This window comes from Panthera tigris, chromosome E2 (assembly GCF_018350195.1).
Source record: "Panthera tigris isolate Pti1 chromosome E2, P.tigris_Pti1_mat1.1, whole genome shotgun sequence".
In the NCBI taxonomy this organism is placed as follows: domain Eukaryota; kingdom Metazoa; phylum Chordata; class Mammalia; order Carnivora; family Felidae; genus Panthera; species Panthera tigris.
The window spans coordinates 6926511-6946074 of NC_056674.1; the positions used below are offsets into that span (position 1 = coordinate 6926511).

At 43.0% G+C, this 19564-nt stretch overlaps 1 long non-coding RNA gene and 1 pseudogene across 1 annotated transcript; one reads left to right on the top strand and one right to left on the bottom strand.

Moving 5' to 3' along the window:
* Positions 1 to 945: 945 nt before the first annotated feature.
* Positions 946 to 7608, top strand: LOC122234362. The gene is made up of 4 exons (XR_006212138.1): positions 946 to 1014; positions 1480 to 1675; positions 5321 to 5428; positions 7498 to 7608. It is a non-coding gene; the product is annotated as an uncharacterized LOC122234362 (long non-coding RNA).
* A 6135-nt stretch (positions 7609 to 13743) lies between these two features.
* On the bottom strand, positions 13744 to 13829 carry LOC122234427 (annotated as a pseudogene).
* Between the last annotated feature and the right edge of the window lie 5735 nt (positions 13830 to 19564).

Sequence of the window (19564 nt, forward strand, 5' to 3'; positions counted from 1 at the left end):
CAGAAACAGAGCATGCATGAGAGGGGAAGGGGCAGAGAGAAAGGGAGACACAGTATCCGAAGCAGGCTCCAGGCTCTGAGCTGTCAGCCCAGAACCTGACACAGGGCTGGAACCCATGAACCACGGGATCATGACCTGAGCCAAAGTCGGACACTTAACTGATTGAGCCACACAGGCACCCGTAACTTTAGGTTTTGAATCAACTTTGTACTCCTAGGGTAAAACCCTTGATGACATCCTAAATCAGCTTCTGCTAGATTTGATTTCTCCTCCTCCCTCTCCCCGTTATCCTCCCCCTTCTCTGCCCCTCCTCCTCCTGGTGCAAAGGGATGGTTTGGTAAAGCATGGGGACAGGATCTGTGGGCAGAAAGAGCTGCCGATTTATTATTCTTTTACATAGTGTCACTAGTGTTCATGTATGAGATTTGCCTGTAGTTTTATTCTCTTGGACTGTTCTCAAAACTCAGTTTTTACCAGTTATTGTATGTTTCCCAATAGACTATACTTGTGAAGTTGCACGTTTTAATATATATTCAAAGACTCAAATTTTAATATAACTATTGTACTGAGACAGTAAAAACCTTGGGAACAAGCCTCTATGCCCCTGGGAAGCTCCGTGCTGGCCATTACCACTTCTCTTGCAGAGCAAGACACCAGCTAAGGATCAGAGCAAACTAGTCTGAGACACAGTGTCTGCCAGATTTGACCTTTTACTGACTGGGGTGGAGATTTTAACATGTTAGACACATACCACATGAAGAAGTGTGACCTTTAATTTTTTTTAAATGTTTATTTATTTATTTTTGAGAGACAGAGACAGAGCATGAACAGGAGAGGGGCAGAGAGAGAGGGAGACACAGAATCCGAAACAGGCTCCAGGCTCCAAGCTGTCAGCACAGAGCCCGACGTGGGGCCCAAACTCACAAACCATGAGATCATGACCTGAGCCAAAGCTGGACACTCAACCAACTGAGCCACCCAGGCGCCCCAGAAGTGTGACCTTTAAATGCACAGGTATAAATAACGTTTTCCCACCTAAGTTTCTTTAAAAACTTTCCCTGACCTCTCCTTGAGCTCAGCTTGAGGATTCCTCCCTTAGTGCTGCCTCCCTTATGCTCGAGCATAAGCCCCAATAAAGCCTTCCCTTGTGCTTTAAATTCTGGGTCCAGCCTCATTTCCATCGTTGCTGGAAATGGACTTGAGTCTGGTAATGGTACGTGGGAAAGTCATCAATCCATAAGTATGCTTAGGATGTCCTTGGGAATATTAATAGCATCTCAGCCTTGGACACTGTATTTCCAGAGCCTTTGGATTAAACCAAACACTTAAGGCTATTTTTGTTCCCAGAAGCCTGATCAGAATCAGCAGAAAGCCTAGCCTGGAGTTCCATGTGAGGATACGGCCTCGACAATAAAAGCAGAGATTCAGGGCCTGGAGTTAACATGCCATCTAACATAAGTATTCCCCTTAAATCCACAGGTCTCACTTTCTGGGAAAAGACAGATTACGTAATGTGAGGACGTAGCATTCCCGAGTAAGCGGTGCCTTGTCACTGACGGTTCTCTTGACCGGAGAGTTCATACCAAGATTCAGAGAAGAGCTGGAAGAGTCCTTTGGGCAGATGTTGGACTCACTGGCCATTTCCCAAGAGCAGCTGAAAATGACCAAGTCCTAGGTGAGCTGTCTTTCCAAAGGATTTGGGGAGATTTCTAAGAATGTGCACAATTTTGAGAGCAACACTATGTGCACATAATAGTCACGTGGGAAAAAGCATGGACGAGAAGATAGAAGATTAAGACACAGCCAGGTGGAGCCTACATAGATCGTGGGTGAGAGCGCTTAACGTTGAAACATTGCCGCGTGAACCATACAGTCCAGAGCAGGGTTGCTGATTTTCCGCTGGTGCGGATGGCAGCCGTAATCAAAAGAGAAATGGGCATTTTTATGAAGTACATTTTCCATTAAGACAGTTCCTCACAGTCAATAAATGCTTTCTGTCACTTAGGGAACAAGGTCTTCATCAAAAACCAACACTTAGTGGGGCGCCTGGGTGGCTCAGTCGGTTAGGCGTCCGACTTCGGCTCAGGTCATGATCTCGCGGTCCGTGAGTTCAAGCCCTGCGTCGGGCTCTGTGCTGACAGCTCGGAGCCTGGAGCCTGTTTCAGATTCTGTGTCACCCTCTCTCTCTGGCCTTCCCCCATTCATGCTCTGTCTCTCTGTCTCAAAAAAATGAATAAACGTTAAAAAAATGTTTAAAAAAAAAAAAACAACCAACACTTAGGCAACAAGGTCTTCATCAAAAACCAAAAGAGTCGCCAAAACTCCGTATCACCAGTCCCTCCTCCCTCTCTTATTTGAACCCACTTCAGTTGCTTTTAATCCCCTCCTTCCTCCAAAAGTGGTTTTTATCAGGATCCTCGGTGACTTCCTGTTGTTAAATCCCATGCTCAGTTTTTACTGGACCTTCCAGCAGCATCTAACATTGTCGATACTTCCTCCTTCCTTGAAGTACTCTTGTCGTTTGGTGTTCAGAACGCCATGCTCTCTCGGTGTTTCTGCCTTATTGGCCACTTCTAGGGTTCAACTTCTTTTTGTAATTTGTCTTGTCTCCCAATCCTCTTATCTTGTCTCATGGCTCATTCCCTGCATCTTTTGTGTCTGTACTTTCTCCTTAGTGCTCTCGTCTGGTGTCACAGTTTGTTTGTTTATTTATTTATTTATTTATTTATTTATTTTTATTTTATTTTATTATTATTTTTTTTAATATATGAAATTTATTGTCAAATTGGTTTCCATACAACACCCAGTGCTCATCCCAAAAGGTGCCCTCCTCAATGCTCATCACCCACCCTCCCCTCCCTCCCACCCCCCATCAACCCTCAGTTTGTTCTCAGTTTTTAACAGTCTCTTATGCTTTGGCTCTCTCCCACTCTAACCTCTTTTTTTTTTTTTTCCTTCCCCTCTCCCATGGGTTTCTGTTAAGTTTCTCAGGATCCACATAAGAGTGAAAACATATGGTATCTGTCTTTCTCTGTATGGCTTATTTCACTTAGCATCACACTCTCCAGTTCCATCCACGTTGCTACAAAAGGCCATATTTCATTCTTTCTCATTGCCACGTAGTATTCCATTGTGTGGTGCCACAGTTTAAACCGCACTCATGCCGATGGCTTCCTCTTTCTGTCTCCAGCCTGCACTTGTCCGCCAAGCATCACCTCCTGTACCTTACTGCCTCCTTGACATCTCTAAGGTGCACATCTCTACAGGTGCGTCCATTTTGCCATTTACCAAACCAAGCTCTGAATCTCCCCTGAAGCCTGTTCCTTCCACAGTTTCCCTCTTTCAATGAATAGCTTCTCTTAGCTTCTCAGATGAGGGGTCAGCAAACTTCTGTGAAGGGCAAAATAATAAGCCTTTGTGGGCCAGACAGTCTCTGCTGCAACTACTCAACTCTGCCACCACAGCACAACAGCAGCCATAGTGGACACATCTCCACTTCTCGCACTTTCATCGGTCTCTGTGTTTCCCATCATGCGAGGGCAAATCCTGTTGGTTCTGTTTACAAAGCCGAACTCAGATCTGTCGCTCTTCCTTGCCACAGCACTACCCTATTCAGAGCCATCGTCATCGGTCACTTGGACCACTGCAGCTGCCGCCTCACTGTTCTTGCTCACGTTCTTGCTGTGTCACAGGCTCCTGTCCAGACCCTTGGTATTTTCTTATAAATTTTGTTTATTTTTTAAAACAGTATTTTAAAATTATTTTTTTATTTTAGAGACAACTCGCAAAGGGTGGGGCAGGGGGGCAGAGAGAGAGAGAGAGAGAGAATCCTGAGCAGGATTCCGTGCTTAGTACAGAGCCCGCCACAGGGCTCAATCCCACAACCCTAGGATTATGACCTGAGCTGAAATCAAGAATCAGACGCTCAACCAACTGAACCACCCAGGAGCTGCTCTTGTAAATTTTAGAATCAGCTTGTCGGTTTCCAGAAAACACCTACTAGAATATTGGTTTTATTGCATTGGCTCTATTAATTTGGGGGATAATCAACATGCCTGTACAGTGGAATTTTCTAATCCAAGATATGGCATATTCTTGCCTTTATTCACATTTTCTTTAACGTGTTTCAATAGAGTTCTATGGTTTTCAATATTGAGGTCTTGCACATCCTTTTAAGAATTATTTCTAGGCAGGGGTGCCTGGGTGGCTCAGTCGGTTGAGCGTCTGACTTTGGCTCAGGTCACGATCTCACAGTCTGTGGGTTCGAGCCCCACATCGGACTCTGTGCTGACAGCTCAGAGCCTGGAGCCTGCTTCGGACTCTGTGTCTCCCCCTCTCTCTGCCCCTCCCCTGCTCATGCTCTGTCTCAAAAATAAATAAAAACATTAAAAAAATTTTTTTAATTAAAAAAAGGAATTATTTCTAGGCATTTGCTGTTTGATACTATTATGAGTGGATTATTATTTAATTTCATTTCCTAGTAGTTGGCTACTGTTGAAATACAGTTGGTTTACTAATACTGATCTTATGGTCAGTGACTTTGAGAAATTCATTTATGAATTCTAATAGTTTATAATTCTTACGGATTTTCTACTTTCCAAATCACGTCCTCTGTGAATGATAAATTTCTTCCTAATTCTTTTGCCTCTTACTTCTTTTTCTTGCCCAGTTGCACTGGCAGGGCCTTCAGTACCATTTGAATAGAAATGGTGATAGGCATCCTTGCCTCATTCTTAACCTCCGTGCAAAGACTTTTAATAATTCACCATTAAATGTAATGTTTGCTTTAGGTTTTATATGGATTTTTTTTGAGAGAGAGAGAGAGAGAGTGCACATGTGCAAACAGGGGAGGGGCAGAGAGAGAGAGGGAGAGAGAGAATCCCAAGCAGGCTCTGCATTGTCAGCGTGGAGCCCGATGCAGGGCTCGATCTCACAAACCATGAGATCATGACCTGAGCCAAAGTCAAGAGTCAGACGCTTGACTGAACCACCCAGATGCCCCATGGATATTATTTTTTCAGATTAAGGCAGATTACTTATATTCCTAATTTGCTAAGTGTTTTCATCATTAAAGGGTGTTAAATTTTACTATGTGCTTTTTTTCTAGTATTTTTTTGATGTTTTGTTATAAAAAATTTCAGATGTACAGAAAAGTTGAAAGAATTTTACAGTGAACACCCATATACCAACCAACTAAATTCTATAATTAGTGTTTTACTTGCTTTATCAGCTATGTGATACTGTGATTCATAAGAAATATGCATTTGGTCATTCAGTCAACCAAAATACATTTTTCATGTATATTTGGTCTTATCCACAGTTCCTGGCTCACAGCTCCCCAGATCCTTGGAATTTCCTAAATACTGAGAGTGATAACAGTGTCTTTTGTTACGTGAATGATGACTTCTTGGAAGCCTCCAAGGAAGAGGTTGGTTGCCAGGAGAATCAATCATGTGATGAGAGGGTTGGAACTTTCAGTCACACCCCCCTGACCTAAGGGAATGGGAAAAGGGTAAGAGATTGAATCTGTTGCCAGCAGCCAGTGATTTAATCAGTCATGCGTATGCAATGAAGCCCTCATAAAAACCCAAAAGGAGAGTGTTTGGACAGCTTCCAGGTTGATGGAGACTGGGGAGGGTGGTGCACCTGGAGAGTGTGGAAGCCCCATGTCCTTGCCCCATACCTGGCCCTACGCATGCCTTTCACTTGTCTCTTCCCTTGTTAAATCCTTTCATAGTAAACTCTTATTCTAGAAAGTAAAATGTTTCTCTGAGTTCTTTGAGCTATTCTAGCAAATTAATTGAACCTGAAGCAGAAGTTTTAGGAACCTCTGATTTATAGCCAGTCAGTCAGCAGTACAGGTGACACCCTAGACTTGTAACTGGGATCTGAGGTGGCAGAGGGGAAAGGCAGTCTTGTGGGACTGACCCCTTAAAGTGTGGAATCTGATGCTATCTGCAGGTAGATAATATCAGAATTAAGCTGAATTGTAGGACACTGAGCTGGTGTCCCAAGAATTGCTTATTGTTTTTATGAGGGAACCACCCCTCTGCCATGTTAGAAATTGGGTCTCAGAATACCAAAATATTTGCTTTTATTTAGCCATCCCTTGCTCCCTTGTTTTTTTTTTTTTAATGTATTTTGAAGTAAATTTCAAACATTAGGGGGTGGCTGGGTGGCTCAGTTGGTTAAGCATCTAACTCTTGGTTTCAGCTCAGGTCTGATCTCACGGTTCATGAGTTCGAGCCTTGCATTGGGCTCTGGGCTGACATTGTGGAGCCTGCTTGGGATTCTCCCTCTCTCCCTCACTCTCTGCGCCTCCCCCGCTTGCTCTCTCTGTCTCTCAAAATAAATAAATACACTTAAAAAATATATTTTTTTTTAAATTTTTTTTTCAACGTTTTTTATTTATTTTTGGGACAGAGAGAGAGCATGAACGGGGGAGGGGCAGAGAGAGAGGGAGACACAGAATCGGAAACAGGCTCCAGGCTCCGAGCCATCAGCCCAGAGCCTGACGCAGGGCTCGAACTCACGGACCGCGAGATTGTGACCTGGCTGAAGTCGGATGCTTAACCGACTGCGCCACCCAGGCGCCCCTTAAAAAATATATATATATTTTTTTCAACGTTTTTTATTTATTTTTGGGACAGAGAGAGACAGAGCATGAACGGGGGAGGGGCAGAGAGAGAGGGAGACACAGAATCGGAAACAGGCTCCAGGCTCCGAGCCATCAGCCCAGAGCCTGACGCGGGGCTCGAACTCACGGACCGCGAGATCGTGACCTGGCTGAAGTCGGACGCTTAACCGACTGCGCCACCCAGGCGCCCCAAAAAATATATTTTAAAAAAATTAGTAAACTTCCCCCTAAATACTCCAGCATGTATATTATTAACTAGAGTTTAATATTTGTTTATAGCACTTTTATTTATTTTGAAGTAAAACTCATATACAACCAAATATACAAATCTTAGCAAACCATTCAATAGTTTAGACATATGTGTGCTCACTGGTGTGACATGCTTTCCATGGATCCATTGTCATGATGATAAGATTTTTATCCGTGGGGCACCTGGGTGGCTCAGTCGGTTGAGGGTCTGACTCTTGGTATCAGCCCAGGTTATGATTTGCAGTTCATGAGATCAAGCTCTAGGTTGCGCTCTGCACTAACAGCACGGAGCCGGCTTGGGATTCTCTCTCTCCCTCTCTCTCTGCCCCACTCATGCTCGCTCTCTCGCTCTCTCTCTCTCTCTCAAAAATAAATAAATAAATAAATATTTTTTATCCTTGATTCTGTCAATGTGGTGAGTTACACTGGTTGATTTTTGAATGGCAGGATATTTTTAATGAGCTGTAAGTTTCTTCCGTAGGTACAAGGCAAAATTAGATTCACCAAACCTTGGGTATATAATGTATTGTGAAAATGATCATAATAAATCCATGTGCATTTTTTTCCATACCAATGAGTGAAAAGTCACTTGAAACAATGTGTCATTACAGGTAACACTCACCAGAGGATGTGGCCGTGCACTTCACATCAGAGGACTGGCAACTACTGGATGTGGTCCAGAAGAAGCTGTACTGGGTTGTAATGTTGGAAACTTACAGCAACCTCAGGTCAGTGGGCAAGGACTACGGGGAACCCCAGTCTGTTGCCATTTCTTTTTTAACTGCTGGAATTTAGAAGCTCTCTGAAGTGTTTAATGTCTTTGAATTTAGGATTTATAAATGATAGAGCCTTTGTGTCTGTCTGAACGTGGAGAGAGGATCATGCTCTCGCCTCCCAAATTAAAGTTTTTCATGGGGCGCCTGGGTGGCTCAGTCAGTTAAATGTCCAACTCTTGGTTAAGGCTCAGGTCGTCACCTCACAGTTCATGGGTTCAAGCCCCACATTAGGCTGTGCACTGGCAGTGTGGAACCTGCTTGGGATTCTCTCTCTCTCTCTCTCTCTCTCTCTCTCTCTCTCTCTCCCCCCCCCCCCCCTCCCCGCTCCCCCCCCCTCTCTCTCTCTGCCCCTCCTGCACTGGTGCTATCTCTGTCTCTCTCAAAATAAATAAATAAACTTAAAAAAATTTTTTTTCACTTTGCTGAGGTGTTGACTCTGAAACAGCCCCTTCCTACTTCTTCAGAGGTTCTGAAGATCAACCTCTTGGCACCGTGTTTAGCCGTGATCAAATTGTTAGGCTTCCCGACTAGCAGCGGTCCTCCAGCTGGAGCAGGGAGCCATGGATGGCAGAGGGGGAAGTCAGTAGTAAGGACCATCTGGGGGAGTGGATAACAGCCAGGTAGATGAGTGAAAGCCTAAGGAGCTATAACTTTTTTTTAATTTATTTTTTTAATGTTTCTTTATTTTTGAGAGAGAGAGAGAGAGAGAGAGAGAGAGAGACAGAGTGCGAGTAAGGGAGGGGCAGAGAGAGAGGGAGACACAGAATCCGAAGCAGGTTCCAGGCTCTGAGCTGTCAGCACAGAGCCCGACGTAGGGCTTGAACCCAGGGACTGCGAGATCATGACCTGAGTGGAAGCCGGATGCCCAACCGACTCAGCCGCCCAGGCGCCCCAGGAGCTAGAACCTTTGACAGGTTATTTTGAGGACATTATTTAAAAACCCTTGAACCTTTGGGGCTCCTGGTTGGCTCAGTTGGTAGACCATGTGACTCTTGATCGGGTCATGAGTTCAAGACCCACATTGGGTGTAGAGATTACTGAAAATAAATAAATAAGCTTCCAAAAAAAGGAGATAGGCCATTATGTCTTTGCACTCTGTGTCAGATCTTGGACTCAACTAGGACCCAGCTCTCTTGGTTATTCTCCGTTTCCAGCATCCTCACTCTTCATCACCAGTACTGCTCATGTTGCCTTCCTCCTACTCAACATCTCACCTCTGGTCAGAATTAAGCTTCCAGATACACATGAATTTTTCCCCTTTACCATGTCCCTCTGCTTCCCTTCTATTTTCTCTTCTTCTACTGGATGCCTCTAACTTGTTTCCTGATTAAAAATCCTCATTTGTAAGGATCCTTGATCCTCATTGTGAGAGTTGGCCTCTTCCACTGCCTAATTGTATACAGATTCATCGGTCTCCTTCCTAGAAGATGCCTAGCAAGTTGATGATGAGACAGACTGGCTCCAGGAAAACTCCGACAAACTTGATCCCATGGCAAGGCACCAGGAATGTGACGTATTTGACAAAATGCCTCACCTGAGAAAAGACTTTGATCAATTTGATTCAAATGGGAAAACTTTGAAACATAATTTAGATTTACTTTTCCAGAACAGAAATTATATAAGTGAAAAAGCTAAGAAGTTAAATCTATCTGAGAAATTGTTTTTCCATACTATGCATAAAAATGCTCATTCTGGAATTAATTGCTGTGAATATGATTATGGAGAAGCTGTCAATAAGATGTCATGCCTGAATATAAGTCATATAGAAATGAGATTTTATAAAGGTAGTAAATGTCAAAGATCCTTTAACCATGTGCCGTAACTCCTTCTACACCAGAGAAGTCACACAGGACAGAAACCCTATGGATATAGTGAATGAAGAAAAATTTTCTCCCAGAAATCACAGCTCATAGTACACCAGAGAACTCATACAGGAGAAAAAACATATGAATGTGACGGATGTCTCTAAGCTTTTATTCAGAAGGTAGAGCGTATTTTATATCAGAGAACTCACACAGGAGAGAAACCCTATGAATGTAATGAATGTCGGAAAACCTTCATTAGTAAGACACATCTTGTTAAGCGTGAGAGAACTCATACAGGTGAGAACCCCTGTGGCTGTAAGGAATGTGGAAGAACTTTCTCTCTTAAGTTTAGTCTCACTTTACTTACAAAACAGGTACTGCAGAAAAGCCCAGCGAATGCAGTCATTGTCAGAGAGCTTTCATCCACAGGTCACAGCTCATTGAACACCGAAGACAGCACACTGGAGAAAAACCCTTTTCATGTAAAGAACACCAGAAGGCTGGGAATGCAAGCTGGTGCAGCCACAAACAGTATGGAGGTTCCTCAAAAAACTAAAAATAGAACTACCCTATGACCCAGCAATTGCACTACTAGGCATTTATCTACGGGATATAGGTATGCTGTTTCGAAGGGACACATGCACCCCCACGTTTATAGCAGCACTATCAACAATAGCCAAAGTATGGAAAGAGCCCTAATGTCCCTTGATGGATGAATGGATAAAGAAGATGTGGTATATATATATACAATGGAGTATTACTCAGCAATCAAAAAGAATGAATTCTTGCCATTTGCAACTACGTGGATGGAAGTGGAGGGTATTGCTAAGTGAAATTAGTTAGAGAAAGACAAATATCATATGACTTCACTCATATGAGGACTTTAAGAGACAAAACAGATGAACATAAGGGAAGGGAAACAAAAATAATATAAAAACAGGGAGGGGGACAAAACAGAAGAGACTCATAAATATGGGGAACAAACTGAGGGTTGCTGGAGGGGTTGTGGGAGGGGGGATGGGCTAAATGGGGAAGGGGCATCAAGGAACCTACTCCTGAGGTCATTGTTGCACTATATGCTAATTTGGATGTAAATTTTAAAAAATAAAAAATAAAAAACAAAAAAGAATGCCAGAAGGCTTTCATCTGGAAGTCAGAGCTCACTGTATATCAGAGAGTTCATATCAGGGAGAAGCCTTTCTGCTGTAGTGAATGCCAGAAAGCCTTCAGTTCCAAATCAACACTCGCTATACACCAGAGGACACACACGGGAGAGAAACCCTACAGATGCAGTGGTTGTGGGAAAGTTTGAAGTCACAACTCATTGTGCATCAAAGAACCTACACGGTAGAGAAACCCTGTGAATGAAGTAATTGTCAGAAAACCTTCAGCCATAAGTCCCCACTCATCATACACGGGAGAACCCACGCAGGAGGAAAGCCCTGTGTATGTAGCGAATGTGGGAAACCTTTCGCCTGGAAGCCTAGTCAAAGTAGGCATCAAAGAACACATACAGGAGAGAGACCCTACAGAGGCAGTGAGTGTGTGAAATCCTTTAGTGTCAAGGCACACCTCAGTAGACACCAAAGAGGGCAAAATCAGATGGGTATGGTGAAAATGAGGAAGCCTTTAAGGAGGTCATTCCAGCATGAAATTGCAGGCGTATGGGAGAGAATTCTTTTTTTTTTAATTTTTTAAAATGTTTATTTATTTTGGAGAGAGAGACAGACTAGTGGGGGAGGGGCAGAGAGAGAGGGAGACACAGAATCTGAAGCAGGCTCCAGGCTCTGACTGTCTGTCTGTCTTTCACACAGACGCAGGGCTCGAACCCACAAACCGTAAGATCATGACCAGAGCTGAAGTCTGGCATTTAACTGCCTGAGCCACCCAGGTGCCCTTATATGGGAGAGAATTCTTATGGTGACTAAGGAGAAGCTTCCACAAGGATGTTTACTTTTATAGGAAGCTAAAATGAGAGAGAAATCTAGTGCAGTAAATAAATATGACAAAATCGGGGCTCTTGGGTGGCTCAGTCAGTTAACCGTCTGACTTTGGCTCAGGTCATGATCGCTTGGCTTGTGAGTTTGAGCCCCACGTTGGACTCTGTGCTGACAGCTCAGAGCCTGGAGCCTGCTTCGGATTCTGTGTCTCCCCCCCTCTCTCTCTGCCCCTCCCCTGCTTGCACTCTGTCTCTCAAAAATAAACATTAAAAATTTTTTTTAAAAAATATGACAAAATCTTCAGTAACAACCTGTAGTGCGTTGTTCATCAGGAAAAGGCATACATGGGAGAAACTGAATTTAGCAAATGTGCAAAAGTTTTTCACACAGAAGTGTTAGCAGGCACTTAGGAGGCTTAGTCGCTTAAGCGTCTGAGTCTAGATTTCGACTCAGGTCGTGATCTCGCAGTCATGGGAACGAGCCAAGCCCCGCACATCCAGCTCTGTGCTGGCTGTGGAGCCTGCTTGAGATTCTCTCTCTGTCTCTCTCTGTGTCTCTCTCTCCCTCCCTCCCCCTCTGCCCCTCCCCAGCTTGGGTGTGTGTGCATCCACTGTCTCTCTAAAAAATACATAAATAGGAGTGCCGGGGTGGCTCAGTCGGTTGAGTGTCTGACTTTGGCTCAGGTCATGATCTCATGGTCCGTGAGTTCGGGCCCCGCATCGGGCTCTGTGCCGACAGCTCAGAGCCTGGAGCCTGCTTTGGATTCTGTGTCTCCTTCTCTCTCTGCCCCTCCCCCGCTCATGCTCTGTCTTTCTCTCTCTCTGTCAAAAATAAACAAACATTAAAATTAAAAAAATACATAAATAAAAATGTATAAAAGAAGTGGTGTGCACTCATTATACAACAGAAAGACAGCCACTGTGAATGTAGTAATTTTGTGAAAACTTTCAAGAAGTATAGGTCATTTTATATCGGAGAAACTCATATGGAAAAGAAATTGTACAAGGGAGGGAATGTTGTAGTATTTTCATTGAGAAACCAAATTCCGGATGCATCAGAGAGTTTACTCCAGAGTGAAACATAGAAGAGTAATAAATGTGAGGAAAAACCTTTTGTTGAAAGTCGTAAGCATGTGGTATTAGAGAGTTTACACTAAGGAATAACTTCGATTGCCATAAAATGCTTGAAAACCTTTTCTGATTATGAAAAAAATGTGTACAGACAATACATATAAAAATGCAAACCTAGGGGCACCTGGGTGGCTCAGTCGGTTGAGCGGCCAACTTCGGCTCAGGTTACGATCTCGTGGTCTGTGAGTTCGAGCCCTGCGTCGGGCTCTGTGCTGACAGCTCGGAGCCTGGAGCCTGTTTCCGATTCTGTGTCTCCCTGTCTCTGACCCTCCCCCGTTCATGCTCTGTCTCTCTCTGTCTCAAAAATAAATAAACGTTAAAAAAAAAAATTAAAAAAAAAATGCAAACCTATGAATGTATTAAGTGTGGGGATGACTATACCATGAATAAACTTCATTGTGTGTAAGATAATTTATATTTATGAAAAATTAAGCCAGGTCAGTGAATCGAGGAAATCATTTTCTCTAGAAATAATTTTGTAAAGTCATGTTCTTGCTGTGAATACCATGTTGATAAAATATTTCAGGGGTGCCTGGGTGACTCAGTTGGTTAAGTGTCCAACTCTTGATTTTGGCTCAGGTAATGGGATCGGGCCCCATATCTGGCTCTGAGCTGACAGTGCAGAGCCTGCTTGGGATTCTCTCTCTCCCAACCCCTCCCCTGCTCATATTCTCTCTCTCTCTCAAAAAAAAAAAAAAAAAAAAAAAAAAAAAAAAAAAAAAAAAAATATATATATATATATATATATATATATATATATATATATATATATTTCAAAAGGCTTTCAGTAGGAAGGAGAGATGGTATGAGAGTTTTTAAGTGTGTGAGTAAATGGAATATTCAGAATAAGAGAAGAAGTCATCAACTATTTCAACTCTATATCTATGTGTTACTTCCTAAGAGTATCAGCCCAAGTTGTAGGCTTAACCGATTGAGCCACCTAGAGGCCCCCAAAATAAAGAGGAGCCCAGGTGGCTCAGTCAGTTAAGTGTCTGACCCTTGATTTCAACTCAGGTCATGATCTCACAGTTCTTGAGTTCGAGTCCCACATCAGGCTCTGTACTGACAGCATGGAGCCTGCTTGTGATTCTCTCTCCCTCTCTCTCTGCCCTTCCCAGGGCACATGCATGCCTTCTCTCTCTCTCTCTCTCTCTCTCTCTCTCTCTCTCTCTCTCTCTCTCTCAAAATAAATAAACATTTTTAAAAATTAATTAAAATATAAATAAATAAAATGGTACAGACAAGTTTCTTAGATACTACACTTGATCTTAGCCAAAAGGCCAAGAAGCGATGACAAGTTTCTTAGAGAGTTATATATAGTAAAGCTATAAAGAATAGTTAGAGGAATGCTAGACACAAAATTTAGGAAAGTAGTTACTTACGGGTATAAAAGGGGAATTTGGTCAGAGAAGGGCAAAGACAAAGCTTTCATAGCATTGGTAGTGTTCTCTCTCTTAAGCCTGGTGGTGAATGGGAGTCTTCACTAATTTTTTTTTCTATCTTACATGTCTGTAATAGTCCTTTGTATGAAATGCTATAATTTCATAAGGTACTAATCTGTGAATAAAATATCAACACATCACCTTTTTTTTTGTTTTCACTGTGATACCTGATGTAGAAAATGTTGGGGTTCAGAGCTGATGGCCAAGAAAGCATTCTTGAGATGTCTTCGGTGCAAAAAGGTGGTTTTATTAAAGCAGGATCCATGGGCAGGAAGAGCTACACTGGGTGACTTGTATACTTTCTTTTTGGTTTAAAAAATTTTTTTTAATGTTTATTTATTTTTGAGAGACAGAGACAGAGAGACAGAGCGTGAATGGAGGAGGGGCAGAGAGAGGGAGACACAGAATCCTAAGCATGCTCCAGGCTCTGAGCTGTCAGCACAGAGCCTGACACAGGGCTCGAACTGTCTCTTGAACCAAGAGATCATGACCTGAGCCACCCAGGCACCCCCATACTTTCAAGTTGGGAGGGGGTTCGAGATAGCACAGGTATTTTGGAAAAAAAGGTTTCCAGGACCTTGAAGGAGCGAACTATTGTTACAAAAGGTCGTTTATTACTGTCTAATAAAACTTTAGTCATGAGACCCTTCTGATGTATATCAGTGGGCCATATGCTTGGAGGATGATTGCTAATATATATTTTGGGTATAGAGACAAAGGAAGTTTCCAGAGGGATTTGTGTATGTTAAAGTAGACTTATGGTGGGGGGGGGGGGTGGCAGGTGGGCTAAGATTGCCTTTTGCCCTGAGCAGTATGTCATCATCCAGGCAGCTAAGCTCCTAGAGGAAGGTCACTCTGCCTGTTTCAAGGACTTGCCAACGGGCTGTAGGCAGTGATGAAATTTAATTTTTCATTTGCCTTTGTTTCCCACATCAATACCTACTTGACAAAGAGTGTCTAACCCAAGTACTTGTGATCAGTACTTAACTATATTTGAACAGTAAGATTTCACAGTGTCTTTCCATTTTTATCATCATAGGAATTTCTATGAAGTGCCTGACGATAATGTCACAACACCCTTATTATACTAGTCACATACTTAAGAGAATTTGGGACATTTTGGAGCAGTAAAAAATAATTTGGCTTCATTTTTGTTTCACGGCAAATTTCCACAAGACAAAATCATTGGAAACCAAGCGTTTTATTGTTTTAAAGCAATAAGGGGGTGCCTGTCTGGCTCAGTCAGTAGAGCATGTGACTCTTGATCTCAGGGTTGTGAGTTCAAGCCCCACAATGGGGGTAGAGATTACTTAAAAAAAAAAGAGAAAGGACATTGCAGAAAACATAAATGAATATACCACAGTTTATCCACACACCTATGAATACACTCCTGGGTTGTTTCCAGTTGGGGGCTATTATAAATAAAGCTAATATGGGGGTGCCTGGGTGGCTCAGTTGGTTGGCCTGACTTCAGCTCGGTCATGATCTTATGGCTGGTGACTTTGAGTTCCATATTGGGCTCTGTCCTTACAGCACAGAGCCCACTTCGGATCATCTGTCTCCCTCTCTCTCTGCCCCTCCCCAGCTTCTGTTCTCTCTCTCTCAAAAATAAATATTAAGAAAAATAATAAAGCTACTGTGAACCTTCTTATAGTCTTTTTGTTGAAATATGTTTTGGGTTTCTTTGGGTAAATATCTGGTATCTGAGGAGCTGTTTAAAATATGTAGTTGTAGGGGCGCGTGGGTGGCTCAGTTGGAAGCATCAGACTTCGGCTCAGGTCATGATCTCACCGTTTGTGAGTTCGAGCCCCGCATCGGGCTCTGTGCTGACAGCTCCGAGCTTGGAGCCTGCTTCAGATTCTATGTCTCACTCTCTCTCTGCCCCTCCCCTGCTCATGCCCTGTCTGTCTCTCTGTCTCTCTCAAAAATAAATAAACATTAAAAAAAATTGGGGGCACCTGGGTGGTTCCGTTGGTTAAGCATCCGACTTTGGCTCAGGTCATGATCTCGCAGTCTGTGGGTTTGAGCCCCATGTGGGGCTCTGTGCTGACAGCTCAGAGCCTGGAGCCTGCTTCGGATTCTGTGTCTCCCTCTCTCTCTCTGACCCTCCACTGCTTGCTGTCTCTCTCTCTGTCTCAAATATAAACATTAAACAATTTTTTTTAAATATGTAGCTTTAGGGGCACCTGGGTGGCTCAGTCATTTGAGTGTCCAACTTCAGCTCAGATCATGATTTCACGGTTCCTGAATTCAAGCCCCCTGTGGGGCTCTGTGCTGACAGGGCAGAGCCTACTTTGGATTCTGTTTCCCCCTCTCTCTCCCCTTCCCCCACATGCGTTTGTTTTGTATCTCAAAAATAAGCATTAAAAAACATTTTTAATAAATAAAGTAAAGTAAAATATGCAGTTTTGTTGGGATCTAATTGACATGAAACACCGTTAAGTTTATGGTGTATCACACAGTAGTTTGGCTTACATGTATTGTGGAATGATCACCACAGTAAATTGACTTGTCCATCATCTATCATCTCTTAGATGCAATAAAGAGAAAGCAAACAAAGAAAAAAAAATTGTTTTTCCTTGTAATGAGAGCTCTTAGGATTTACGCTCTTAACAACTTTCAAGTACCCTGTATGGTAGTGTTCCCCGTCATCATCATGGTGTATGTTGCATCCCTAGTACTTCCTCATCTGGGAACTGGAAGTTTGTACCTTTGACCACCTGCCTCTGATTCCCCTGCCCCTGTTCCCACTGTTGGTCACCAACAACCACTGTTGGTTGATCTCTTTCTCTAGGAGTTTGATGTGTTTTTTTGTTTTGTTTTTAGATTCCACACTTAAGTGAGATCAGACAGTACTTGTCTTCCTCAGATTTGTTTCACTTAGCATAGTGCCTTTATTTATATTTTTTAATTTTTTTAACGTTTTTTTTAAATTTATTTTTGAGACAGAGACAGAGCATGAACGGGGGAGGGGCAGAGAGAGAGGGAGACACAGAATCCGAAGCAGGCTCCAGGCTCTGAGCCATCAGCCCAGAGCCCGACGCGGGCTCGAACTCGTGGACTGCGAGATCGTGACCCGAGCTGAAGTCGGACGCTTAACCGACTGAGCCACCCAGGCGCCCCTCTTTTTTTTTTTTTTTTAAGAGGTGTGTGTGTGTGTGTGTGTTGCATTGACTACAGATTCAATTTCTTTTTTTTTTTAATTTTTTTAATGTTTATTTATTTATTTTTGAGAGAGAGAGAGAGAGAGAGAGAGAGAGAGAGACAGAGCACGAGCAGGGGAGGAGCAGAGAGAGAGGGAGAAACAGAATCCGAAACAGGCTCCAAGCTGTCAGCACAGAGCCCGACGCGGGGCTCGAACTCACGGACCGCGAGATCGTGACCTGAGCTGAAGTCGGCCGCTTAACCCACTGAGCCACCCAGGTGCCCCGCGTAGTGCCTTTAAGGTCCATCCTTGTTGTCGCAAATAAATGTTGTGGACATTATGGAAAGTCTACTGTGGACTTATGGAAAAATTGCCACAGGTGGTATTTGGGGAAGATATTTGGGGGAGGGTGGGGGAAGCTGGGAATTCAGGGGCGAACAGTATATAGCAGTTATAACCTATTTTCTTCAGCCTAATAACAGTGAGGGGTGAGGTGAGGGCCGGTCTCTTGAATACACATTTGGATGGATGAGGATATCCTGGATTTCTTGGAAGGTTGTTTGTTTAGGGGCCGCAGAAAACTCAATCTGGAGAAGCTGACAGAGAGGTAGGTGAGTTAGGAGTCTCTCCCAATGGGGGTGAAGAAATGAGATTCTGCCAAACTTCCTCTTCCTTAATTGTGCCAGAGCTCCAAGTAACCACTGGGTGAGGTTTGTGTTCTTTTTTTTTTTTTTCTTTTTTCTTTTTTTAAATTTTTATTTATTTTTGACAGAGCATGGCAGTGGCGGAGAGAGAGGGAGAGGGAGAGAGAGAGAGAGAGAGAGAATCCCAAGCAGGCTCTGCACTGTCAGGACTCTAGTGAGGCTCGAACTCATAAACTATGAGATCATGACCTGGGCCAAAGTCAGATGCTTAACCAACTGAGCCACCCAGGCGCCCCCATTGGGGTTGTGTTCTAACTCAAGTTTTCATTAGCTCTTGAACAAATAAAATAGGAGTGGCATCAATCTCAGGTCAGGCCCAAGTTGTTTTGCTTGCTGTCTCTTTGATCTCCCAGATTTCTCTCTTCTAATAAGCCCAATTTTAGATAACATAGCTCTGATATGAATAGGATGCCCTACTTCAGACTGCCTGGATCCCAGAAGCCAAGAGGCTTCTTTAGTGTAAAGGGAAAGGAATGAATTCATTTTTTAAATGCCCCCCCCTTAAAAAAAAGTTATTTATTTTTTGAGAGAGAAAGAGAGACAGAGCACAAGCAGGGAAGGGGCAGGGAGAGAGGGAGACACAGAATCCGAAGCAGGCTCCAGCCTCTGAGCTGTCAGCACAGACCCCAAAGCGGGGCTCGAACTCACGAGCCACAAGATCATGACCTGAGCTGAAGTTGGACACTTCACCAATTGAGTCACCCAGGTGCCCCTACCATTACATTGAGTTAATTGCTTTTGCATTTTCCAAGGCATGTTTGTATCCCCATTACTGAAGGTTTTGCTATTAAATACATAGTTTAAAAATCTAAAAAGAAAATAAAATAAACCTAATTATGTGTACCTAAGTAGTAGAGTTTAATTTTGCCTTTTGGAAAACTGCACGTAAAAAAGAATATAACAGATCTATTCTGATATCTGTGGCTTTTTCATTTAGCGTGATGATCTTAAGATTGATCCATGTTGTACAGACTACTTCAGTTATCTTATTGTATAGTAATTCATTTTAGGAATATACTGCAATTTTTTTAATGTTTACTTATTTATTTTTGAGAGAGAGAGAGAGACATTCAGAGTGCAAGCAGGGGACGGGCAGAGAGAAAGGGAGATACAGAATCTGAAGCAGGCTCCAGGCTCTGAGCTGCCAGCACAGAGCCCGATGCAGGGCTTGAACCCACAAACTGTGAGATCGTGACCTGAGCCGAAGTCAGACGCTTAACCGACTGAGCCACCCAGGCACCCCTGCAATTGTTTATCCTACTGTTGATGGACATTAGGTTTGTTTACAGTTTGGTGTATTATGAAATATGTACGTATTTTATAATCTTGGACACACACTTGTTCAGCTGTGTTTTTCCCTTACCTACGATGTATGTGCCCTAGTGTTCATAGGCACACATTTGTTGGTAGGGCATTTATGCATTTATCTAGGAGTGGATTTGTTGGGTCATAGAGTGACTTTTAAAAGACTTTGAAGTGGAAAATGGAAACATATACAAGAGTAGTAAGCTTCAAAAGTTGAAAACATTCTGCTGATCTCTCACTGATTGCCTTTTTTTCTTCTGGGGATTATCTCTAATCAGATATCATGTGTCATGTCATTTTCCCTGTAAATACTTTAGTATGTATCTGTAACAGATAAGGGTTTAAAAAGACTATAGCCACCATTACACCCAACAATTAACAATAATTTTTAAAAATATATTAGGGTTCTCCAAAGAAACAGAACCAATAGG